Genomic DNA, 8026 nt, shown 5'->3' on the forward strand with positions numbered 1-8026 from the left:
GTCACAGCCAGCTACAGCTTGAAACCACCGGCACATGAAGCTCTGACCTCTGATCTCCAGCCACGTAACAATCCGCCTGACCTGGCCTGCCTCAGGATCGCACACACTCAACACACACACACACACACACACACACACACACACACACACACACACACACACACACACACACACACACACACACACACACACACACACAGTGTATTTGTCACTGCAGGTCTCAGGGTCTGCATCAATGTTTAATATATACCGTTTGATTTTAAATAGTTCTGACTTGTATGGGACAAGTTTTTTTTCGTTATATGAAATACATACAAAATGTATTTATACACTAAGAAAACAGAGCCACCTTGGTCCAAGCCAGCTTCTATAAAAACATTGTGTTTGAAGTCGGTCTTAGGAAGGTGTGACTCACCCATGAAACGCCCACCAGAAAACAGCTAAAAGCTGATTGGTTGAACAACATGGAAACAACTTCCTATCTCCGTTTCTATTGACTCAAACAGAGACAATTACTATATGCTCAGGTATTCACTTAAACAAACACAACTCAGAAAAATAGAAATACGCAAACAGAGACAATAACTAATGCATAATTTAACATTTTTATGGATGAATATTTGTGTTTATTGTGTAATTATCGGTGCAGACTGAAATATCTCAACTATTCAAGGATTGACCTGATATTTTGCACAGAAACTCCTAATTAATCTGTAGATTCCCTGATTTTTCATGTAGCGCCGCCAGCAAGTTAACATTTGTGGTTTTGTGCTCTTGTCTTATAGGATAATCAATAAATTGTAATTTTTCTCTCCACTCTCAGGGTTTTATCTTAACCTCTTCATTAAATCTATTTTAATTATGTTATTAACATTTTCATGCTATGTTGTGTAAATGTCTTGCTGCTTGATTTGTTTCTATTCCCCTTTGTCCTGACATTGTGTACATATCGCTTGATAATTGCTTTGCAAATAGAACTACTGTGCTAGCTGTGCTACCACATGCTTTGCCCAAGAGGAATTTATACATGTACTGAAACAAATATATACAATATGATGCATTAAATTACCAGGTACAGAACAGATACAAAAACCAGCAGGGTTTTCCTGCATAGAGGAATTTTTGGCGACCCCCAAAGAGGTTTTAGCCCCCTCTATTGTTGGATAAAATATTCAGATCCTTGCTGAATTTGGTTATTAGGAATTTAATCGAACATCTGTAGAACAAGCAGAAAAACCTGCTATATCTTAAACATGTGGTTGGCGCTCGATAAGTGGTAAGCTGCATTGTTTTGACTGTGAAGCTAGAGCTAATAGGATCTCCGTTGTAGCCTCCAGAGTCGGGTTATCTGACTCTTGAGGGCTGTTTAGCCGCCTCTGCCTACTCAAGCATAGTTTCCATTTCTGTTTTTCAAAAAGTCAGAAATAACAGGAAAATGAATATGCATACAGGAACACGTATGAGTCATGCAAATTAAGTTGTAGTGTAAGCTCAGTCAGGATGACTTTATTTTTGCATGCCTAGAACTGTAGGTTATTTCTCATACATCTGCCATTCACTCCTCTCACTCATAATTTCCTGGCTCTCATTGTTCGGAGCTGTCAATCATGATATCAGCTGTTTAGCTCAGCTGATGTCTTCTATCCAATAGCAAAAAGAAACAATTACATCGTTAGCCTATCATCTTGCCGCTCTGTCTTTTAAATATGATTGTCTTTCTACCTTCAGTACGGTCATGCTGCTGTTACGCACCCTTTCACCTCACCATCTCCGCCCAGTCTTCGCAGATCCATCAGCTTCCTCTGATGTCATCTCTGTCAAGACTTTATCACCACATATCATCTGTTAATATTAAACAATTATCTTCTCATCATCTGACTTGTGTCTCCTGATTGAAATAAGGTAACACAGCCTGATGCCTTTACTAGTGAGCGCGGACCAATCATGTCTACCGTCGTGAACAATCGACCATCCCAAAAGGCCCATTCTAGATAAGCGACCATATTCATGCCCGATGAAAAAAGTAATTGCACCAATGTAAAGTTCACAATACACACAAGTATCTTTTTTTGTTTGTTTGTTTCAAGTGAGTCTGCAGAACAGTACATTCAGGCACAAGCGTGATGACAGTAGCAGGGAGGTGGCCAGCACTTGCTGAGCCCACACCACTACGGAGGAGGCATGTGCTGGGGGCTGACTCACGGCGTAGCCAGAAATCATCAAGTCATGAATCCGTCTGTGTTTGGGCGTACAGGAGCACATATGAGTCATGACAGAGATAGAGAGAGAGAGAGCTGCAGAGACAAAAACAGAGGACAAGCAGTCTCCGGTCAGGCATACATTAGTTCCACATAGTCAGTCATGGTGACAGTCGCATTGTCAGCAGCTCTGAAGTCAGCCTGAACTTGGAGTAAACCCTGAGCTGAGCTGTAGCAGCACCATGGCGACACAGTTTTACTGCCTTTGTAGGGAAACACATACATCTCATCCTCATATACTCCTTCACTCTATTCATCATCTAAAATATATGTTTAAGATCCCGTAGATGATGTCAAACCAGGCAGAAACACTCGCTCTACTCAGACCAGTTCCGATGACTTTTGATCAAAAAAAAAAAATAAAAAAAATCCTTCTTGATCCGTGTCCTATATTTGCAAGACTTGGAGGCTCCCCTTGGTCAATCTGTGCCAAGGCTTTTCCCTCCTAGACTAAGCCACAAGCAGTGAGCACAAAACCTTGTACAATCCCCCCCAACAATATTTGTCAGCGTATATTCTATCACCATGGTGACTGACACTCTAGCCAGGCGTTGTTGTGCAACTCTCCGCTGATAGGGTGAGGGGGGAGGCTATACTGTAGTTGAGGGAAGGAGCAGCTGAGCCTTTTGTGTATTATTATAGGTTAGAGCCCTCCACCTTATGGTCCCACCTGGTGTCTTTGTGAATAAAACAAAGGGTTTTATGACTTTTTTCTTTTCTGTGTTCTTTCAGGAAGCTTGCAAAATATATATTTGTTTAGATTTACATTTACATTTGATGTAAGTTAAAGTCCTACATTCTGTGTGACGAGCTATATTGAGGGATTGTTGTTTTGAGTTGCAGTGATGTTTTGGTTCCAGGAGTTTTTCTCCATGCTGTCATGGTAACCAGCAGAGAGGGCAGTTGGCAGGATGGTAGTAAGTGAGGGCGACATGCTGTTTGTTCTGCAGATGCAGCCCTCTGTTCCCGAGAAGTCCCCTAGGTGGTGAAGGCTGAGTGGTGTGTCCCAAGGGGCTATCACGTTTCAGAGCAAAAACAAGCAGATTGGGGCCTGGCAAACAGACTCCGTCATTGCAAAACCTTTCATTTGCAAAGGGCTCTGTAGCTGGAGGCTTGTTTGTTTTTCTGAGAACCCCACTGAGAAAAAAACATTTTTAATAATAGTTTGGAGAAATATGATTCCTGTTTCTAACTTCTGGTATTTTGGGGGGTAAAAAAACTTTAAGCTTACCTGTTTTTTGCACGCCAAACACTATTACCAATATCAACACAAAATGGAATCCAAAGTTCATATTTGAGAACGCTCTACTATGCTAATCACAGTAAATATGCAGCGGTTAAACATCTATTTTGGGGTCATCCACAGCACATGCGTGTGAGTCATGAAGTCCCAGCCACAAGCAATAACTAATGCTCTTCTGTCCATGGAGGATAAAAGGCCACTGTGGCTGGCAATGATATAAAAGGCATCACTTCCTTTAAATAGGCTCACTCATGACCATAAGGATGACATAAGTACCTCAATCCACCATAGTGGTGAAGTTTGTTTCCTTTTTTAACTTCTCTCTATTTACCCATCACCACATATGGATGATACACATGTGCTGTCATGTGCCATTTCAACCTAAGACAATAAGCTTGTTCCTTCATTTAGAAATGTTAGGACGATGAGTAAGTTGCGTAAGGTGTTGCTGTATTAGTGTCTATGGTGTGAGGTCAGAAAATAAAGATTTATGTCATACAGTCTGGTGATTTAATCAGTTTTTTATTAACACGTCAGCTCAAACTGAAGCACCTGGTTTGTAACACTTTGTTTTAATTCTACCGTATGTCTCTTGATTGCTGTAACTAATGCTTTCATCATCGCAAAAGCATCACAGACTCTGTGAACGTGTGCACGATTCCTGTTCCTAATTAAGCTGATAATAGTGAGGGTTTCTGACAGACTTCATTCATAAAGGCGCACATTTCCTGTAGAGTATGACTCACATGCTCTACCAGAGGGAGAGATGGAGAGAGAGAGAGAGAAGAGCACGCCGCCATCCATCATCCATTGTGAGGGTGATCTCATCCTGAGTCATAATCTTACTGCCTCGACACGTTGAAGCTCATCCACAGGTCGTGAGTCTCTCTGCCTCCTCGCTCTGCCTGCTCGTCACAGGTGTTCGTTTTAAGTTAAGTCACACATCGTGACACTAGTCACAAGTCCCCACTGGAGTCCCAAGTCAGAGACTTTGGAAGTATATGGCTTTAATGGTAGCAATTTAGCTTGTAGCTTGATGTCTAACTACAATCGCCTCAAAATATTGTTTTTGTGTGACGTAAAAAATATTTAACCTGTAGATTTGGAGATAATTTAGTCATTCAAGTCAAAAGGTTCAAATCCAAGAGAAGTCACGAGTCACTGGTGAGAAGTCACAAGTCACTGGTGTGAAGTCGAGTTGCTTCTGTGATCCTCTTTTGAGGGGACATCACGTGACTTGTCATTATGTGACTATTACATGAAGTCCATCCTCACCTCTTGTATTGTCTCATCTGTGTCAGTATCTTGTATTCATGTCATGCACTGTAAAAAGTTTACCTAACCTTTTACTCATACACTGGATTTGAATCATGGCAATCATGATTTTCTGACTTAATTACAGTATATTGTGAGATTTGTTTATTTATTTACACTTATCTTTACTTGATCAAATTCATGGACAAAACCTGTAGGCGGACAAAGTGTGGTACTGTTCTCCAGCTCCAGCCGGAGCATTTAATACGTGTGGGGGTTGAAAGTAAGAGTGTAATAAGATTTGTGTCAAAAGGCAGCTTTGAAACATGTTCTAGATTACAGCGATCCAGACTCTCTGGATACATCTAAATAATAAATTACAGGTCAAATAGTTTCTGTTGTGCACCAGAAATAGCGACGAATGCAAATTACATGTGTCCCGGGATAACATGGTCAAAGCTTTAACAGTAGAGTCTTTAATTTCTCAGGACATAATAAAGTGGATAAAGGCTATGAGGCACAGATGATGACGCACATGATGTGTCTTCTCAGAGATCACAACAGTATTGCGGCACATTAAAATCAGAGAGGGGGGAGGAATAATCCCTCCGGTCCTCAGTTGAGCCTCTAGTCCATAGACTTTGTCCATTTGTCTGATGACTTCCCCGAGTCCAGGTCGCCAAGCAACCGGTCCCCTGCTATTAGAGTTTTCATGCACCACTATGTCTGCATTGGTTGCCGGGGCAACCATATGACCAAGACACCATGACTCCACTGTTAACAATCTATAAACCCATTTTTCACTCAAGAGCAGCAGCGGGACTGTATGCAATGCCACTTCTTTTCTTAACTCCCTCCTCTCCATTCTGAAGAACTGGGAAATATTAATAATAACAATAATGATAATAATATCATCATCATAATCATAATAATAATCATAATAATAATCATAATAATGTTAATAATATTAATAATAATAAAATAAAAAGGGTTTCACCAGTGATGCCCATGTCCATATGGCACTCAAATTATACTTATACTAATAATGTGTTTTATTATGCTTATAGCACTCATTGTTTGCTTAAAGTATTATGTATTCTATACAAAGGTTTATGCACTGTTCTTCCAAATAATGTTGTTCTTTTATTTACTGAGACAATGACCACTTAAAGTAACTTATAATCACAATATGATGCATTATGAAAACATTATAATGTATTACAACAATGCTAATAATGATACAATATGATCGGTGGAAAAGTATATTTATAATGTATTACAGAAATCGGTGAAAGTGTTACCAAAAAGAGCATCAACTTGAGAGTTTTCAGTTGATAAATAAAAAGGATTAAATATTGGTCCAATTGGCATTGACAGTAAGGATGCATGCCTGTGATTTCTTTAGAATAGGGCTAGTGCAGCTTTTACAGTAAATGAGCTCCCAATGACAACAACCCAAAAATCCAGATGATTAATACCCATGACATAAATCTACTGTAGATTGCAACTGCCAAAACCCAAGAATTGTGGTAATCTCAACACGTCATTGCCTCTAGCGAATCAGTCACAAAGCCGTCAGATAGTGCTTTTGTAGATTACGTCAGTGCAGCAGGATTCAACACGCAAGGTTATCATTTATTTAAAGTATACAGTGTCACACTGTAGTCCAGTGTTTTCTTTCTTTTATCATTAAACTCCTCAAAATTGCCATGACCTATATAAAATGGTATTTAAAAGAGAAAAAAAAGGAACGCAATCATAGTCACGAGACAAGAGTGACCCTCGCCCTTCCTGTCACCATTCTCCTCTCACACTGAGCCTACAGGGAGGTCGTGACCTCTTAACTTTAAACCACCTCAAGGCAGAAGCTGACATTCTTCTGAAGAGCACACACACATGCCAACAATGGCCACAATGGAAGAGTGTTTTCCTTCAAAGATAACTGTGAAAATAATCAGCAAAAAAAAAAAATGCTGACATTGTTAAAGATCTGCAACAAAGCCAACACTGTTGGGATCATCAAGTCTGCCCATGCACAGATGTTTTCTGACTCAGACTGTTAATGCTTTCATTTACACTTCCTCATTAACTATTCATAGTTTTGTCCCGTTTCAGCAATTTATGTCTGACAACCAGAAATTAGATTATCAGCGTGATATGTCTAGAGTTTGTCAGAGACAAATCAGTGGCTGATCTTTGTCGACAACATCTAAATGGGATGCCTGGGATAAACCCTTTTGTTCGAGCTCTTTCCTCAGAGCATCCAAATGAGCTAAGCACCGGTTTCTGCTGATAATAATCTGTGTAAGTCAGAGACTTTTGTTGGGTTTCCCTGGAGGGAGTGAAATACTGGTGGTGAGGACTGTTATGCGATGATCCGTCTTGATCTCTTCCCTCGACAAAGATAATCCGTCTAGTTCACTGTGTGCTCTGCCTGTTTGCCTGGGAGTCTCGGTCTGCGGGGCCGGCGGTGGCACACTGGAGCAGAGCTGCAGGAAAGTAGGTAAAGGACGGGGAGGAATCAGGGCTCGCTACGTCTGGCGGTGCCAAGGGCGATCTGCCGACTGGGAAGAGCGCCCAGAATATGTGTACAGATAGAAAACAATCTAAGGGATCTTTTCCCCAAACAGTTAGCAGGAATGGAGGGCGATAGTGTGCCGTCTCTACATGTGAGAAGAGGCAAAATGGAAATCTTTTTCACTCTGGATGTGTTTTTAATGAATCTTTTATTAATGTAGCTCTTGGAAGGACTTTGGCAGCCCAGTGTTGCCGTCTTTAGGATGAAGACAGCAACAAGTCTATCATTCTATCAGCAGGAATGCTTTGTGTCTGTAGTCTATAATTACAGTTTGGGAAATAAATTATTTTGACAGCAGTAAGTCATGACGAACATGCATGAAAGACTCATTCATATACCTGTAATTTCAGTACACTTCAGCTTTATTCCAGTGCTGTTGTTTCTCAAATACTTTTGGCTGTTATAAATGTTCGTTTTAGGCATTAAGGTCAGGTTTTTGTGAAAGGACATTCATTTAAAAGAAAAGGTATTATATACACATGTTTTCAAATTGGAGAACTTGCTGTTTTTCTTATGATCTACAATACTTGAAATTCGAGTACCTTAAATGTTTGTTGGACCAAACATGCAACTTAAGGGTATCTTTTTTTTGTCTCCCTAGTATGAAGTAACAAAAACTATAAAATATTAAAAGTTGGATTCTTGGTCTAGAACCAAATATTTTGTGACGTAGAAAAGGGTTATGTAGAACAA

The sequence above is a fragment of the Anoplopoma fimbria genome, chromosome 21 (assembly GCF_027596085.1).
Source record: "Anoplopoma fimbria isolate UVic2021 breed Golden Eagle Sablefish chromosome 21, Afim_UVic_2022, whole genome shotgun sequence".
In the NCBI taxonomy this organism is placed as follows: Eukaryota; Metazoa; Chordata; class Actinopteri; order Perciformes; family Anoplopomatidae; genus Anoplopoma; species Anoplopoma fimbria.